General features: G+C 43.3%; 1 protein-coding gene across 7 annotated transcripts in view; it reads left to right on the top strand.

The window, feature by feature from the left end:
- The first annotated feature begins 413 nt into the window (after positions 1–413).
- Positions 414–15,824, top strand: part of rab5aa (RAB5A, member RAS oncogene family, a) — a 41,475-nt gene continuing 26,064 nt past the window's right edge. The window contains exons 1-2 of one of the 7 annotated variants that reach the window (XM_041183115.1): positions 440–569; positions 15,362–15,477. The gene's annotated coding sequence lies outside the window, so the exon portion shown is untranslated. Of the gene's footprint in view, positions 640–1,127; positions 1,174–15,361; positions 15,478–15,824 lie in introns of all 7 variants that reach the window. The other 6 variants (XM_041183116.1, XM_041183117.1, XM_041183118.1 and 3 more) reach the window with 6 other exon arrangements.

Genomic DNA, 15,824 nt, shown 5'->3' with positions numbered 1-15,824 from the left:
TTTTAAGTCAAACAGTTATCCTAGGCTCTTTTCTGACTGCAAAGACATTTTCATTAATAGCATTAGAGCTATCAATATCAGGAAAAGAGCAGCTCAAAATATGAAAGCAAAATATTGCGGACGCTGGAAATCTGGATATGCTCAGCACGTCAGATAACATCTGTGGGGAGAAACGGAGTTAACATCTCAGGTCGGTGATCTTTCATCAGAACTTTTTATTACAAAAATATCAAGTCTTGCTATTTTTAATAATAAATAAAAATCAGTATTAACAACGCATTAAGTGAGCCAGTGGCTCTGGAACTCACAAGTAGCTCTAGAACTCAAGTAGCAAAACTGGCAAAGCTCGAGGGCTGAGTGCGCATGCGCGAGAGACGCAGACAGCGGCGGAAGGTGACGCAGGCAGCGTGGCGGTGATGTGGTGTGTTAATGAGTTCCGGTGCGAGTGTTGAGGCGGAGTGAGCGGAGCGGTCGCTGGGGTAGTTGCTAGGCCCCGATTAATGTCATAGCGGCCGGGCACGGAGAGCGGCCGGAAACCGCACCGAACCGAACTTTGCTTCCTTCAGCTGGTAGGACCTCGGCTTCGGAGGCTGGAAGTCGGGTGATTTTAAAAAAAAAATATGTATTATATATTTTGCAGTGAGTTGCCTGTTACGAACTCGGATTGGGGATTGGATGCGCAGCTACCGGGTCTCGGGCTGTCAGTGAAGTCGCTGCATTTTTTTAAAAAAACCCAAAATGGCGTCTCCCGGCTGCGTAGAATTGGCAGCAAAACCCAAAGAGATGGAGAGGCGAGTTCGGTCGGCGCTGAGTTAGAGGCCGCCGAGGAGGGGAGGAGGCCCAGTGTTTGGGCTTGGGTCGGGTGGGTTAATGTGACAGACGGTGCTGTTGTTTTTTGGTGCCCTGCACCCCCCCCCCCCCTCCCCCTCCCGCCAACACAGCCCGGCCGCCGCCTTCTCCTCCGGGCCCGAGTGTTTTTGTTGCAAGTCAGGGGTGACGTCAGCTGTGTAACTAGAGCAAGGGGCTTTTTTTCCCTGAAAGTTATTATTTAAAAGCTTCTATTATCAGTTGTAGGTTTGCTTGCAAAAAGAGATGATATGTAAACAGTCCTTCTGTTTCTATTCTAGTGGAGCCTGGGTTAGTGCTCGCAGCTGATGTAGTCTCTGTACTTTTGTAAGTAATTTCTTGAAGCGCATTAAGTCACTCGGGCGGGGGGGGGGGGGGGATGCCAAGAATCGGAATGCAAAACGGATTAACATTTTTTTTAAAGCTAGCTATCCATTGTTACCCAGATAATATTGAAGCTTAACTATATTTTAGCTGTTTTAAAATTGTCCAATGTGCGAATGTAGCGTTGAACAAAATTGGTCATAAGAGCTCAATTAGGAGTTGAATTATTAGGCCAACATTCTGTCCACTTTGTAAAGCAAACCTCGACAGGTTTTAGAACTGGATGGCAGAGTTGTACGTTGACTGAAAATTGTGGGTAAACAAAAGTAATCATCCTTGAAATCAAAATACTGCAGAAGCTGGAAATCTGAAATAACCGAAAATGCTGGGAACACTGAGTAGGATAGGTAACAACTGAATATGTAACTAGTGAGAGAATAAAGCAGGTTCAGTCTAATTCTTTAATTTATTCATAATTATTGTGTTACTTGGAATTTCTGGAAATCTTACTAAATAATTCTCTTCAGTGGTAGTTCCAATTAAATTGCAGTCACCTTGCTTTAGCTTGAAGATTTTTTCACAGAATCCTTTTTTTGTGATCCTACTCTGTGCTGATTAAAACATGGCCAAGTCTCTCCCCCCACCATGCACCAAATATTATTGCTCCTTAAAAAGAACTATTTCCCAAGATCTTTTGGTGAATTAGGAGTGGAAGGATGCAAATGTTTATCAACTTATAAGTTGTTCAATTTCCAAGCAGGAAGTACTGCTTATTTTCTTGGGGAAATTCTTAAGTGGAAGTTTGTGATGGTAGCCAACAACTAAAATGTTTAATTGTAGAGCAGCAAGCATATTGCAGCTAATTACATTCTGAGAAAATGTAAAAAAAAATAAATGAACACGTAACTGGCTATCTGTTGAATAGGCTGTCGGGACTTTAAACTTTGAATAAGGCTGCTTGGAACTTGAGGGGGGAAAAATAAGTACTCTTTAATTACTTGATGTTTCTTCTAATTTCCCCACAAATTGACTGCAAAATGAACTGGTTTACTGCTATCAAACATATGTAACTATACTCTTTCCCATAGCTTGTCTTTGTTTCTAAGTACTTTAGAACAGTATTTAGCAGTCAGGTGCTAGAACAAATATCCCCAATATTGCTTGGTTATTGTACACATTCTGAAAAAAGTTACATGTTTGCACAAAATTCATCATTCTAATTATAACTGAGTCATTAAACAGTTTTATTTGTAACCTAATGTACTTTGTTGCTAAATCTGTTACCCTATTTCTTATTATCTTATTGTTTTGACTGCCTCTTAAGTTCATTGTAACCTCTGTATATCAATCCTATTCATTTGTAATCTACACTAGAGTTTCTCTTATAAATATAAATTCTTTGTCTATAATTTTATCAAAGAGCCATTTTGTAAGTAACCAGAAGCTTACTAGAATTCCTTTCCATGTAGTGCAGCTCTGACTAGTAAATGCAGCAACAAGTTGTTGAAGCAGTAGGATATTTACCTCACATTTTCCAAGTGTTCGTGAAAACTTTTGTAATTGGGATGATTGGCTGCAATAAATGTTTTCAACTTTTTATATTTACAGTTTATAGCATAATAGATAATTCTGTGTTGTCCCTTGCAGCAACCGATGCTAAAACCATTTTTCATGGGCATTTTTAAGGTGACTTCCAAAATCATTTTAAGGTAACTTGATGAACAGTAATGTTATGTGAAAAAGCAAAGCTTGGATTTAGGTTTTGGCTTTCTATGCAACTTTTGGAAAGTGGTTAGTTGAATTCTATAGAGATTAGATAGTGCTCATTGTAAATGAGTCACTTTAGATGCCAGTAGAAATTTAGCCTGTAATGAAACATTTAATGAAGTTGCCTTAGCTCATTTTGTTTGCAAGAATTCAAAGTAGGATATGTGATATGAGAGATTATTGTAAATAACTACATTTTGTCCTGGTTTATAAATATAGGGAAGGCATAAAAATATAATGTTCCTGTCTCGTACCTGCTAGTTCTGGATCCTAGTCAGTTATGCTCCTTAGTCCGGCTTTGACACTTCTTAAACTGTTAATGTAATACTACAGTATTTCCCATTTTTAAATATTGCGCTTGGAGTCTTCCTGTCATCAGTTTTACTTCATTCCTTGGCTTGGAAGCCCAGCTCTGCTCTCAACCCAAATGTGCCCTGCAACTTGTCTGTTATGCATAGAAATAATAACTCTGCTCTCTGTCCACTTATGTGGCTGCTTCAGCCCTGCTCCTCAATACCTCCTCTGTCTGATTCAGCCCTCTTCTCTCTTCTGTGGTTCCCTATCTCTGCCTCTTTCAGCCATGATATCCTCAATGTAAGTCTACTCATATTTTTCAAACCATAACCTGTCCTATCCTACTGTCTAACTCTATCAACCACTACATGTTCCACTGCCACCAGCAGAAAGATGAGTGCTTGAAGTCGATACAAATCATCTGAGATTTTATTTTCTTATATCCGTTCGTAGGATATGGGCATCACAGGCTAGGCCAGCATTTATTACCCATCCCTAATTGCCTTGAGAAACTGGTGATGAGCTGCCTTCTTGAACTGCTGCAGCCCATGTGATGTAGGTACACCCACAGTGCTGTTAGGGAGGGAGTTGCAGGACTTTGACTCATATAATAGAATGGTGGATCAGGCTGAAGGGGGCTGAATGACCCATATAAATACTGTGGCTACAAGAGCAAATCAGAGGCTAGGAATCCCTGTGTCGAGTGACTCACCTCCTGACTCTCCAAAGCCTGTCCATCATCTACAAGGCGCAAGTCAGGAGTGTGATGGAATACTCTCCACTTGCCTGGATGAATACAGCTCCAACAACATTCAAGAAGCTTGACACCATCCAGGACAAAACTGCTTGTTTGATTGGCCCTCTTCCACAAACATTCACTCCCCCCCACCACTGACTAACAGCAGTGTTTAGCATCTACAAGATGCACTGCAGAAATTCACCAAGCCTCCTTAGACAGCACCTTCCAAACCCACAACCACTACCATCTAGAAGGACATGGGAACACCACCACCTGAAAGTTTCCCTCGAAGCAACTCAGCATTCTGACTTGGAAATATATTGCCGTTCCTTCACTGTCGCTGGGTCAAAATCCTGGAGCTCCTGCCCTAACAGCACTTTGGGTGTACCTAAACCACAGAGACTGCAGCAGTTCAAGAGGGCAGTTCACCACCACCTTCTCAAGGGCAACTAGGGATGGACAATAAATGCTGGCCCAGCCAGTGAAGCCCACATCCTGTGAATGAATTTTAAAAAAAACCCAGGTTCCCTCCACAACTTTCTTCGGTGCATCGCTGACTGTATGCGTGCTGCTTCAAGCTCTCGTCTGGATTTGGAAAAATTTATTGATTTTTGACTTCCAATTTCCACCCCCTCTCACTTTCACATGGCCATCTCCGACACTTCCCTTCCCTTCCTTGACCTCTGTTTCCATTTCTGGTGGTAGACTGCATACCAAAATTCATTACAAGCCCATCACTTCTACAGCTCTTCACTCTGCTTCCTGTAAGGACTCCATCCCATTCTTCCAGTTCCTCTGCCTCAGCCACGTCTGTTCGAATGATGCCATCTTCCAAAACGATACTTCTGACACATCTTTCCTTTTTCTTAACCGAGTCTCTCTCTCTCTCTGTCTCTTTCTCCCCCCGACCAACTGTGGTTGACAGGGCCTTCAACCTTGTCTGACCCATCCCCTGCACCTCTGCCCTCACTCTTTCCCCTCATTTTGTTCCTTCATTGTCACTGGGTCAAAATCCTGGAGCTCGTTCCCAAACAGCACTATGGGTGTACCTACACCACATGGACTGCAGTGGTTTAAGAAGGCAGCTTACCACCACCTTCTCAAGGGCAGGTAGGGATGGGCAGTAAATCTTGGCCTAGCCAGTGAGCCCACATCCCATGAATAAGAAAAAAATGCTGAACTGCTAATACTAGCTGTTAATCTCCAGACTTTCATTTTGGTGACTTATAAGCTTATTCTCAAAGTCCCCATTATTCCATCAACACCCACCATCCAAATTTACCCTCTCCTTTTGCTGCCTTCTCATAAACTACCCCCTTAAATACAATACTACTTACCTTATGACATAGCTTTCCCCAATGCTAACCACACCATCCGCAATTATTTCCCCAACTAATTTTGTTGCAATCCCAGAAACTACCTTGAGCATTGTCTCTCACTAATTATTTCCTCAATTAGTCACTACCGCTGCCTACCTCTGCACTACGCCGTTTCAATTACTCTTGTCTTCCAAATCCTCAATAAATTCACCCCAAACTGCGAATGCAATCTTCCTACAATGTTGTCACAGATCAAACGCATCTCTTAATCACTGAGAGCCACTGTCACACCACATTTACATCCTAATGAACCAGCCTTCTGACTCCTCATCAGCAATGGAATGAAAGGTCCCCTAGCTTTTTATTCTTCCACTTAATTTTTATGCCTGCCTTGGGCTGTTGATCAGATGCGTTAGTGATGAGTAGCTGTTACTGTAAAGAGCCACAAAAGCTGTTTCTCAAATTATAAGCCCAATATTTACTAACTTCAACATGATACTAATTGTACTAATTTTTCCATTTTGTTGTTTTCGGGCTGAGATGCTATAATTCGAGTTGCTGCCAAGATGTGTTATGAAGTGAGTTCATGACCAATATCTTATCCTGAGCTGCTGATCAGTCATTGCATCAAAATGTTTCCTACTTCATTAAGCTGTCAGGAAATGAGTTGACCAGCCATCCTTTCAGTGGAAGATTTTAAAAAAGCTATCAAAAATCTTGCTTCCACGCTAAAAATGAGTTCCCAGGTGACTGAAGCACCTAATATGTGACCTGTCTCTGTCACAAGTGGGGCATTTGGTGGTAAGGGGAGCGGGTGGGTGATGTGTCTGGGTTGCCACGCACTCCTTTTGCTGTCGATGCTTGGCTTCTGCTAGAGTTTGGTGATGAGACTGTGTTCAGATATTTCCTGGATGCTTGCCCTCCACTTTGGGCAGCCTTGGACCAGGGATTTCCAGCTGTCTGCATTACCTAAACTAACAAAATTGGAGTTTAGAAGAATGAGAGGCAACCTTATTGAAACATATAAGATTCTTAAGGGGCTTGACAGGGTAGAAGCTGAGAGGTTGTTTCCGCTTGTGGGAGAGTCTAGGACCAGAGGGCATAATCTGAGTAGAGTTGCCCATTTAAGACAGAGATGAGGGTTGTGAACCTCTGGAATTCTTTACCGCAGAGGGCTGTAGAGGCTATGTTGTTAAGTATATTCAAGGTTGAGATAAATTTTTAATCAGTGAGGGAATCGAGGGTTGGGGGGAAAAGGCAGGAAAATTGTTGAGGATTTCAGCCATGACCTCATTGAATGGTGGAGCAGATTCGATGGGCCGATTGGCCTACTTCTCCTACATTTTAGGGATGTTGAAATAGCTCCAAAGAACAAATGTCATTGATAATCTTTAATATCCGTTTAATGCTGCTGTTTGTAAGAGTTACTTGGTACAGTTAGATTGTCCTACAGAAATCATCTACAAAGATCAACTGTGTGGTTGCATCACAGTTGAATATTGTTATAAGGAATATTCTATTCCCCTCTATTCCTGTTAAGCAGCTTTCTTTCCTTGGCTGCTCCCTGCACATGCTGAATTAAACTGTCATATAGATGTCGGGTGCTGACAGCTCCCCAGCTGCCTGCTTTATTTCTTCATAAATTAGTCTCAATGGTTAGTGTTGTTGCAGTATTCAAATAGACTGCATTGCCAGTGTACAACCTTATCTATAAACATACTTTTAGCAAGGACCAGGGGATATTGGTGTTCCTTCCATCATAAGGTCAGAAATGGGGATATTTGCTGATGATTACACAATGTTCACCACCATTCATGACTCAGATATTGAAGCAGTCCATGTCCAAGTCAGCAAGACCTGGACAATATCCAAGTTTGGACTCTCAAAAGTGGAAACTAACATTTGTGCAACATAAGTGCTAGGCAATGACCATCTCCAACAAGAGAGAATCTTAACAGTCACCCCCTGACGTTCAGTGTGATCACCATTGCTGAATCCCCCACTGTCAACATCCTGGGATTTACCATTGACCTGAAACTGAACTGGATGAACCATATAAATACCGTGGCTACAAGAGCAGGTCAGAGGCCAGGAATCCTGTGGCGAGTAACTCATCACCTGACTCCCCGAAGCCTGTCCAGCATCTGCAAGGCATAAATCAGGAGTGTGATGGAGTACTTTCCACTGGCCTGGATGAGTGCAGATACAGCAACACGAGAAACTTGACACCACCCAGGGCAAAGCAGCCAGCTTGATTGGCACCCTTTCCACAATTATTCACTCCCTCCAGCACCAATGAATAGTGGCAGCAGTGTGTAGCATCTCCAAAATGCACTGCAGAAACTCACCAAGCCTCCTTAGGCAGCACCTTCCAAACCCATGACCACTACCATCCAGAAGGACAAGAGCAGTAGATACATGGGAACATCACCACCTGGAAGTTCCCCTCCAAGCCACTCACCACCCTGACTTGGAAATATATCGCCATTGCTTCACTGTCGCTGGGTCATAATCCTGGAACGTCCTTCCTAACAGCACTGTGGGTGTACCTACACCACAGACTGTAGCGGTTCAAGAAAGCGGCTCACCACCACCACCTTGAGGTCAATTAGGAGTGGGCAATAAATGCTGGCCTAGCCAGCGACACCCCATTCCGTAAATGAATTTTTAAAAATTGGGTGGGAATCATGGCTAACTTTTTTATCATAATCCATTAAATCAGTCCTAACACTCATGCATTGCTGCGTATTTGCCCTATTTTGTTCTGTGCTGCACACATTTTTGACTGTAGAATTGAGACTTTCTGATTTTTGCCCTTTTCTGGTCATTTAAAAAAACTCTGGGTGCCAGTAATTTTTTTTGTGAAAAATAAAACCTTGGCATTTTTTTTCTTTCATGAGGCCTGAGTGCTCCTGGGAAGCCAGCATTTGTTGCCCACCCCTAATTGCCCTTTAACTGAATGGCTTGCTAGAGTGAACCCCATTGCTGTGGGCCTGCAATCAAATGGAAGCTAGACCAGGTAATCTCCTTCCCCAAAATGACATTAATGAACTAGATGGGTTTTTGTCATGGACTAGATTTATATTCCAGATTTATGAATTGAATTTAAATTCCATCAGCCTTAGTGGTGTGATTTATGTCCCCAGAGCCCATGGGATCCAGGGCAATTTGTCAAATTGGATCCTAAATTGGCTCAGTCGAAGGTGATAGTCGAAGGTTATTTTTATGACTGGAAGCCTGTGCCCAGTGGCATATTGCAGGGTTTGGTGCTGGGTCCCTTGCTGTTTATGGTGTACACTAATGATCTAGTTATGGATTTAGGAGGTATGATCAGTAAGTTCCCAGATGACACGAAAATTGGCGATGTGATAAATAACGAGGAGCCCATAAGACGTAGGAGCAGAAGTTGGCCCTGGCCCATCGAGTCTGCTCCACCAGTCAATGAGATCCTGGCTGATCTGATAATCCTCAACAACTTTCCTGCCTTTCCCCCATATTCAGTGAGGGAATCAAGGGTTAAAAATCTGTCTATCTCAGCCTCAAACATACTTAACAACACAGCCTCTACAGCCCTCTATGGTAAAGAATTCCACAGATTCACTGCCCTCAGAGAAAAAAATTCCTCCATCTCTGTTTTAAATGGGTGCCTCCTTCCCCAGAGATAATGCCCTTTGGTCCTAGTCCCTCCCACAAGGGGAAACAACCTCTCAGCATCTACCCTGTCAAGCCCTCTCAGAATCTTGTGTTTTAATAAGATCACCTCTCATTTTGCTAAATTCCAATGAGTACAGGCTCAAGCTCTTCTCATAAGAAAACCCCTCCTTACCCGGAATCAACCTAGTGAACCTTCCCTGAATTGTGTCCAATGCCAGTATATCTTTCCTTAGATAAGGGGATCAAAACTCTTCACAATATTCTATGTGTGGTCTAACTATTGCCTTGTATAGTCTTAATAAGACTTCCCTGTTTTTATACTCCATTCCTTTTGAAATAAAGGTTAAAAAGGAGGAAAGCCTTGGGCTACAGGGCGATATAGATGGGTTGGTCAGATGGCAGAACAGTGGTAAATGGAATTTAATCCTGAAAAGTGGGATGTAATTCATTTTGGGAGGACTAACAAGGCAAGGGAGTACATGATAAATGGTAGAACCCTAGGATCAGAGGATCAGAGGGACCTTGGTGTGCATGTCCATAGATCCTTGAAGGCAGCAGGAGAGGTTGATAAATTGGTTAAGAAGGCATATGGAATACTTGCCTTTATTAGTCAAGGCATTGCATACAAGAGCAGGGAGGTTATGATGGAGCTGTATAAAGTGTTAGGTCACATCTGGAGTACTGTTCAATTCTGGTCGCCACACTATAGGAAAGATGTGATTGCACTAGAGAGGGTGCAGAGGAGATTCACCAGGATGTTGCCTGGGCTGCAGCGTTTCAGCTCTGAAGAGACCTCAGATAGGCTGGGGTTTTTCTCCTTAGAGCAGAGAAAGCTGAGGGGTTACCTGATTGAGGTACAAAATTGAGGGGCATAGATAGGGTAGATAGGAAGAAACTTTTCCCCTTAGTGAAGGGGTCAATAACTGGGGGCATAGAATTAAGGGGCAGGAGATTTAGAGGGGATTTGAGGAAAAGTTTTTTTTCACTGAAGGTGGGGATATCTGGAACCCTCTGCTTGAAAGGGTGGTAGAAGTAGGAACCCTCGACATTTAAGAATTATTTAGATGAACATCTGAAATGCCATAGCATACAAGGCTAAGGGCCAAGTGCTGGAGAATGGGATTAGAGTAGATAGGGGCTTGATGAGTGGCATGGTCATGATGGGCCGAATGGCCTCTTTCCGTGCTGTAAAACTCTGACTCTATGACATAACCTGGGCATCTGGATTACTAGTCCAGCGATATTGTTGTTATCCCACAGTCTCCCCAAAATTAAAGCAGACTCTAGTTTTACCAGTTAACATTTATGAATTTAGGAACTAGTCTTCACATCAAATCATTTACAGTAGACAGAAAAGTCTTACCTATTAATCTGAACTCTTGCTTTCAGTTTAATTTTTTTTCCCAGTTTAATTCTGTGCTTTTCCAGTTACACCCATACTGGATTTCATGACGAGTAATGAGCCAGATTAGGTAGATAATCTGACAGTTAGGGAGCATCTGGTAAACAGTAACCAGACATGACTGAATTAGATATGGAAGTTTGAAAGGGAGGAGGTTGGGTCTTAAACTAAGAAAGGGACATAAACTGAAAAACTGGGCTGAATTGTTAACTGGTAACCTAAAAACAGTGGGAGGTATTCAAGGAAAGTATTTTGTACAATACAAGACTAGTACATACTCATAAAAGACAGGTACTGCATTTATTTGTGTGCAACGATGCTCCACAAACATGGTAAGAAATATTATAAAGTTAAAGGAGTGATTAGTGCCTCTATATTGGGTGAGTTGGCTTGGGAGAGGTTGCTGCTGCTGGACTGCATTTCTTGCCACCAAATTTGGAGGGTTTGTGAAAGCACTGCTGATGGTACTTCTCCAGTACTTTGAGGTGCCTGCTGCAGGTCATCCAAGTCCCCAAAACATATAGAAGCAAGGGATCACTGCTGCCCAGTAAACCATGACCATAGTCTCGATTTTGAGACTCTGGTCCCCGGGTGTGCTTTTCCCCGGTCGGCCGAAGGCTGAGCTGGTACGTTGGAGGCGATGATGAATTTTGTCATCTATGTCTGCCTTTGTTGCCACCTGGCGGGACATGTGATTTGTATGCCTGACACCAGAATCCTGAAGCAATTGCTCTGCGTGGAACTCAGTTGTAGCAGGAGCCTTCCAGGAGGGCAGTGGTAGGGGTGTCAATAAAGCAGCCCTGAAGAGGTCAAACATAATTGCCAACTCGTGGGACACCCTGGCTTGAGACTGACCAAAATGAAGAAGGCTCCTTTGAGATGGCACTGAGCACATAGAGAGACTTTGGAAACATGCAGAGGTGAAGTTGAGGCATTAGAGGGAGTGCACAAACCTCCAAGCTTCTCATCTACCCAACACTTCAAGCATCATCTGCTCCACATGGCAGAGTCTGCAGATTGCGCATTGGACTTATCAGTTATTTCAGAATCCATCAAACCAGAGTGGTAGCAAGTCATCCTTCATCCTGAGGGACTGCCTAAGAAGGAAAGCTAAAAGAGGTTGCAGTAGTGCAGAGTGGAAATCCAGTAGAATGGGATAGCTATTAAACAACAAAAGGGGTACAGCCAAAGTATTAAGCGTTGCTAAAAGGAATACAGATAAAGTGTAAAACTGATGTCACTGTTAAAACACTGAATCAAGAATCATAGTTTCTTGGGAAAATGGTGCAAATTATTTGTCACTTGTCATACAGAAGTCTTGTCCCTATTCTAGCTATATTTTAAGCAGATTTTTCTGAAGATCAATATAGTGAAAAGCACCTGAAATAAAGTGTAAGTCTATTCAAAGCATTATTAGAATTTAATGAGGTGAATGTCAATAAAAGTAGTGACTTGGCTGCAATGGGATTCTGGAATTTAAAAAAAAGAATTGTGATGGACTGTCACTGATTATAGGAGGAAGGAGGCTGAAAGTAGAAATTCACAATTGAGACCCTGGGCAAAACTAAGTTAGTGGGAAGCTAGGTATTGTATCTGTGGAGGTTGAAGTAAAGGAAAGATTCATCAAACAAGACCTTTCTTGTATTTTGTGCCACAGTACAAAAAGGCTTTCCCTGATACTGAAGTACTGTTTAAGCCCTTAATGGACTTGGGTTTTTATGTAGAGCATGAGTTCCCAAAGTGTGAAAGTGGAAACAGTGTTTTGGAGGCACGTTTGACATTGGAAGTGACCTGGGAGTTCCATTTGAGATTAATAAAATATTATTGCATAACAGATGGAGGCAAAGTAAGAGAAAAATGAGAGATCTGAAATTGAACACATTGAAAGAAATATGATTTGCATTCTCCCACTAAGGCACGTGGGTTCCACTGAGTAAGATGTTGTGATAGAGCCACTCCACTGAGAATTATAGAGACTAAACTGAGGGTGTGCAACCTATAAGAATGTAAAGCGGAATTATTGATGGAAGTAGACATAGTTGGATAACAAGGAAGTTATTAATATGAATTAGGCATAGACCGATGGAAAACGGATGAGGAGTGAACCTGTCAAAAATTTGAGCTAAAAATAAGTTGAGCAGAGGTTTGTTGACAGACTATATAGCAACTTGCTTAAAACATGTTTCAGATTTTGCCATATTCTTGATGCTCAAGGTGAAAAACGGTTTCCTCTTTGAAAAGAGTTTCCGAGACAAGACCCCCAGTGGCTTACTTCCTCGTTTCCCTCATCCCTGTTGTAGAATGAAGCAAGCAATATTTGGTGAAATTGCGCTTTGTAAAAAAAAAAATGTTTAGTAACGGCTGCTTTCAAACTTCTGTTTCAAAGCTGATTTTTCCTCTACCTGGAATACTGGAACTAATTGTAGCATCCTAATTCCTGATGTCAGTTAACTCAACAGAACAAGTATCCAAAAAAAATAAAAAATACCTGGAAAAACTCAGCACGTCTGGCAGCATCGGTGAAGAAGAGTACAGTTGATGTTTCGAGTCGTCATGACCCTTCAACAGAACTAAGTAAAAATAGGAGAGGGGTGAAATATAAGCTGGTTTAAGAGGGGGGGGTGCAGTGGAGAGAGAAGGGGGGGTGGTTGTTGGGACAAGCAAGCAGTGATAGGAGGAGATAACCAAAAGATGTCACAGGCAAAAGAAGAAAGATGTGTTGAAGGTGGTGATATTATCTAAAAGAATGTGCTAATTAAGAATGGATAGCAGAACAAGCAAGGTAGCTCTAGTGGGGGTGGGGTGAAATAAGACTAAAAGGGCATAAGATTGAAAGAGCATAAAAGGTATAGATAAATGATTGGTGGAATACATTAAAATAATGGAAATAGGTTGGAAAAGGAAAATCTATGTAAATTATTGGAAAAAACAAGGAGGGGGAAGAAACAGAAAGGGGGTGGGGATGGAGGAGGGAGTTCATGATCTAAAATTGTTGAACTCAATATTCAATCTGGAAGGCTGTAAAGTGTCTAGTCGGAAGATGAGGTGCTGTTCCTTCAATTTGCGTTGAGCTTCACAGGAACAATGCAGCAAGCCAAGGACAGACATGTGGGCAAGAGAGCAGGGTGGAGTGTTAACATTGGCAAGCAACAGGGAGGTCTGGGTTGTGCTTGCGGACAGACCGAAGGTGTTCCGCAAAGCAGTCACCCAGTCTGCGTTTGGTCTCTCTGATGTAGAGGACACCGCATTGGGAGCAACGAATGCAGTAGACTAAGTTGGGGGAAATGCAAGTGAAATGCTGCTTCACTTGAAAGGAGTGTTTGGGCCCTTGGACGGTGAGGAGAGAGGAAGTGAAGGGGCAGGTGTTGCATATCTTGCATTCGCATGGGAAGGTGCCGTGGGAGGGGGTTGAGGAGTAGGGGGTGATGGAGGAGTGGACCAGGGTGTCACGGAGGGAACGATCCCTCTGGAATGCTGCCGGGGGAGGCGGGGTGGGTGAAGGGAAGATGTGTTTGGTGGTGGCATCTTGCTGGAGTTGGCGGAAATGGCGGAGGATGATCCTTTGAATGCGGAAGCTGGTGGGGTGATAAGTGAGGACAAGGGGGGACCCTATCATGTTTCTGGGAGGGAGAGGAAGGCGTGAGGGCGGATGCGCGGGAGATGGGCTGGACACGGCTGAGGGCCCTGTCAACGACCGTGGGTGGAAAACCTCGGATAAGGAAGAAGGAGGACATGTCAGAGGAACTGTTTTTGAAGGTAGCATCATCAGAACAGATGCGACGGAGGCAAAGGAACTGAGAGAATGGGCTGGAGTCCTTACAGGAAGCGGGGTGTGAGGAGCTGTAGTCGAGGTAGCTGTGGGAGCCAGTAGGCTTGTAATGGATATTGGTGGACAGTCTATCACCAGAAATTGAGACAGAGAGGTCAAGGAAGAGAAGTGTCAGAGATGGACCATGTGAAAATGATAGAGGGGTGGAAATTGGAAGCAAAATTAATACATTTTTCCAAGTCCCGACGAGAGCATGAAGCAGCACCGAAGTAATCATTGATGTACCAGAGAAAGAGTTGTGGGAGGAGGCCGGAGTCGGACTGGAACAAGGAACATTCCACATACCCCATAAAGAGACAGGCATAGCTGGGGCCCATGCGGGTACCCATAGCCGCACCTTTTATTTGGAGGAAGTGAGAGGAGTTAAAGCAGAAATTGCTCAGTGTGAGAACAAATTTAGCTAGACAGAGGAGAGTAGTGGTGGATGGGGATTGTTCGGGCCTCTGTTCGAGGAAGAAGCCGAGAGCCCTCAGACCATCCCGGTGGCGGATGGAGGTGTAGAGGGATTGGGCGTCCGTGGTGAAGAGGAGGCGGTTGGGGCCAGGGAACTGGAAATTGTTGATGTGACGTAAGGTTTCAGAGGAATCACGGATGTAGGTGGGAAGGGACTGGACAAGGGGAGAGAGAAGGGAGTCAAGATAGCGAGAAATGAGTTCCCTGGGGCAGGAACAGGCTGACACGATCAGTCTGCCGGGACAGTCCTGTTTGTGGATTTTGGGTAGGAGGTAGAAGCGGGCCGTCCGAGGTTGGGCAACTATCAGGTTGGAAGCTGTGGAAGGAAGATCTCCATAGGAGATGAGGTCAGTGACAGTCCTGGAAGCAATGGCTTGATGTTCAGTGGTGGGGTCATGGTCCAGGGAGAGGTAGGAGAAAGTGTCTGCGAGTTGACGCTCAGCCTCCGCGAGATAGAGGTCAGTGCGCCAGACAACAACAGCACCAGAACAAGTATCCAATCTGAGACTACCTTTGTCTGCGTGACTCAAGTGGTACATTTGAGTAATTGCCCAAATGAGCATTTGGAAGCTCTGGAGTCCCCTCCAGAAGCACCTTCCCTCTGAAGTGCTGTGAGATGGGTATCAAAGAGCCAATTCTAAGAATTTTTTGAACAGGTTTTCTTTTCCTTGTCTTCTGTACTTTGTTTGCAATTCTGTAACTATTGAGCCTTATTTCACTTTTTGCATCTTTAGGTCTTGAAGGTAATTGAAGAGTAATCAAAGTGCACCGCTGTTGAGCAGAGTCTGCTGGCCATTTGGAAGAACACAATTAAGAAATTGCTAGAAGAGAAAAGGCTTGTGGCATAAATGTATGGCAACATCTTGAAGGAATGAGCTAAGAGAAAAAATACCTTGGTTGCTGGAAAATAGTTTCACTATACCTATACTTCTGTAATGAGGGAATTTGCTGCTTTTCTCAGTTGGGTGGAATCAAAAGTGCCTTGGATTTAATCTATTTTGAGGTGGGATTGGAGGCTTCAACTCGGAGGGATATATGCTATAAACATTAATGTCTTTACTCTTTACAAATACTAATTTAACTTGCTGTAGATTTCCAGCATTTCCTATTTGTTTCAGATTTCCAGCAAATGCTCTTTTTTTGGTATCGGATTAACTGAAAAGCCTTTTCTTCTTTCAGCAACCATAATTTTGGTAC

The sequence above is a fragment of the Carcharodon carcharias genome, chromosome 3, assembly GCF_017639515.1.
Source record: "Carcharodon carcharias isolate sCarCar2 chromosome 3, sCarCar2.pri, whole genome shotgun sequence".
Taxonomy (NCBI): Eukaryota; Metazoa; Chordata; class Chondrichthyes; order Lamniformes; family Lamnidae; genus Carcharodon; species Carcharodon carcharias.
The sequence above is the reverse complement of the archived record's forward strand: the minus strand, read 5'-3'. Positions and strand labels throughout refer to the sequence as shown.